The 2500-nt window shown below is 35.4% G+C and overlaps 1 pseudogene; it reads left to right on the forward strand.

The window, feature by feature from the left end:
* The first annotated feature begins 40 nt into the window (after nucleotides 1–40).
* LOC129252178 (large subunit ribosomal RNA) overlaps nucleotides 41–2500 on the forward strand; it is a 4909-nt pseudogene continuing 2449 nt past the window's right edge.

Genomic DNA, 2500 nt, shown 5'->3' on the forward strand with positions numbered 1-2500 from the left:
TTTTATTAAATTGTGAGAAGATAAAAAAAGAATATTAAAACAACCTCAACTCATATGGGATTACCCCCTGAATTTAAGCATATTAATGAGGGGAGGAAAAGAAACTAACAAGGATTTTCTTAGTAGCGGCGAGCGAAAAGAAAATAGTTCAGCACTAAGTCACTTTGTCTATATGTCAAATGTGAGATGCAGTGTATGGAATATCTTAATATCTAGTATGAGAAATTAACGATTTAAGTCCTTCTTAAATGAGGCCATTTACCCATAGAGGGTGCCAGGCCCGTATAACGTTAATGATTACTAGAAAGATATTTCCAAAGAGTCGTGTTGCTTGATAGTGCAGCACTAAGTGGGTGGTAAACTCCATCTAAAACTAAATATAACCATGAGACCGATAGTAAACAAGTACCGTGAGGGAAAGTTGAAAAGAACTCTGAATAGAGAGTTAAATAGTACGTGAAACTGCTTAGAGGTTAAGCCCGATGAACCTGAATATCCATTATGAAAAATTCATCATTAAATAATTAAAAAAATAATGTGCATTTTTTTCATATAAGGACATTGTAATCTATTAACATAATAAAGTATTTATCAAAAGATCATTGGTGATATTAAGTTTATTTAAATTAATTTGCTTTTTAAGCATATTAACATAAAATAAATACTAATGATTTGATAAAGTGTTGATAGATTTTATTATATATAATGCTAAAATTCATTTTTTGAATTTTACAAAAAATTTAATATCTATGATATTAATATTTATTTGTATGCATTTATATGATTAACAATGCGAAAGATTCAGGATACCTTCGGGACCCGTCTTGAAACACGGACCAAGGAGTCTAACATATGTGCAAGTCATTGAGTTATATTAAACTTAATGGCATAATTAACTTAACTTAAATATAATGGGATTAATTTTTAGTCTATTTTTTAATAAATAGTCAATTAATTCAATCCCGGGGCGTTCCATATAGTTATGTATAATGATAATTTATTATTATTTATACCTCTAACTGGAGCGTACCTTGAGCATATATGCTGTGACCCGAAAGATGGTGAACTATACTTGATCAGGTTGAAGTCAGGGGAAACCCTGATGGAAGACCGAAACAGTTCTGACGTGCAAATCGATTGTCAGAATTGAGTATAGGGGCGAAAGACCAATCGAACCATCTAGTAGCTGGTTCCCTCCGAAGTTTCCCTCAGGATAGCTGGTGCATTTAAAAATTATATAAAATAATCTTATCTGGTAAAGCGAATGATTAGAGGCCTTAGGGTCGAAACGATTTTAACCTATTCTCAAACTTTAAATGGGTAAGAACCTCACCTTTCTTGATATGAAGGTTGAGGTTATGATATAATGTGCCCAGTGGGCCACTTTTGGTAAGCAGAACTGGCGCTGTGGGATGAACCAAACGTAATGTTACGGTGCCTAAATTAACAACTCATGCAGATACCATGAAAGGCGTTGGTTGCTTAAAACAGCAGGACGGTGGACATGGAAGTCGTAATCCGCTAAGGAGTGTGTAACAACTCACCTGCCGAAGCAACTAGCCCTTAAAATGGATGGCGCTTAAGTTGTATACCTATACATTACCGCTAAAGTAGATGATTTATAAAACAATTTCGATTGATTTATAAATTTTGAAACTTTAGTGAGTAGGAGGGTACAATAGTGTGCTTAGAAGTGTTTGGCGTAAGCCTGCATGGAGCCGCTATTGGTACAGATCTTGGTGGTAGTAGCAAATAATCGAATGAGACCTTGGAGGACTGAAGTGGAGAAGGGTTTCGTGTGAACAGTGGTTGATCACGAGTTAGTCGGTCCTAAGTTCAAGGCGAAAGCCGAAAATTTTCAAGTTTTTAATAAAAAAAAATATTAATAAAAATATATTTAAAAATAATTAAAATACTTGAATTATTTTGAACGAAAGGGAATACGGTTCCAATTCCGTAACCTGTTGAGTATCCGTTTGTTATTAAAAATGGGCCTTGTGCTCATCCTGGCAACAGGAACGACCATAAAGAAGCCGTCGAGAGATATCGGAAGAGTTTTCTTTTCTGTTTTATAGTCGTACTACCATGGAAGTCTTTCGAAGAGAGATATGGTAGATGGACTAGAAGAGCATGACATTTACTGTTGTGTCGATATTTTCTCCTCGGACCTTGAAAATTTATGGTGGGGTCACGCAAACTTCTCAACAGGCCGTACCAATATCCGCAGCTGGTCTCCAAGGTGAAGAGTCTCTAGTCGATAGAATAATGTAGGTAAGGGAAGTCGGCAAATTAGATCCGTAACTTCGGGATAAGGATTGGCTCTGAAGATTGAGATAGTCGGGCTTGATTGGGAAGCAATACCATGGTTTATGTACTCGTTCTGGGTAAATAGAGAATTACGATTCTTGTTCCCCGGATAGTAGTTACGTAGCCAATTGTGGAACTTTCTTGCTAAAATTTTTAAGGAATTATATCATTCGATATATATTCCTTTTAAATT

The sequence above is a fragment of the Anastrepha obliqua genome, unplaced genomic scaffold (assembly GCF_027943255.1).
Source record: "Anastrepha obliqua isolate idAnaObli1 unplaced genomic scaffold, idAnaObli1_1.0 ptg000153l, whole genome shotgun sequence".
Lineage (NCBI taxonomy): Eukaryota > Metazoa > Arthropoda > Insecta > Diptera > Tephritidae > Anastrepha > Anastrepha obliqua.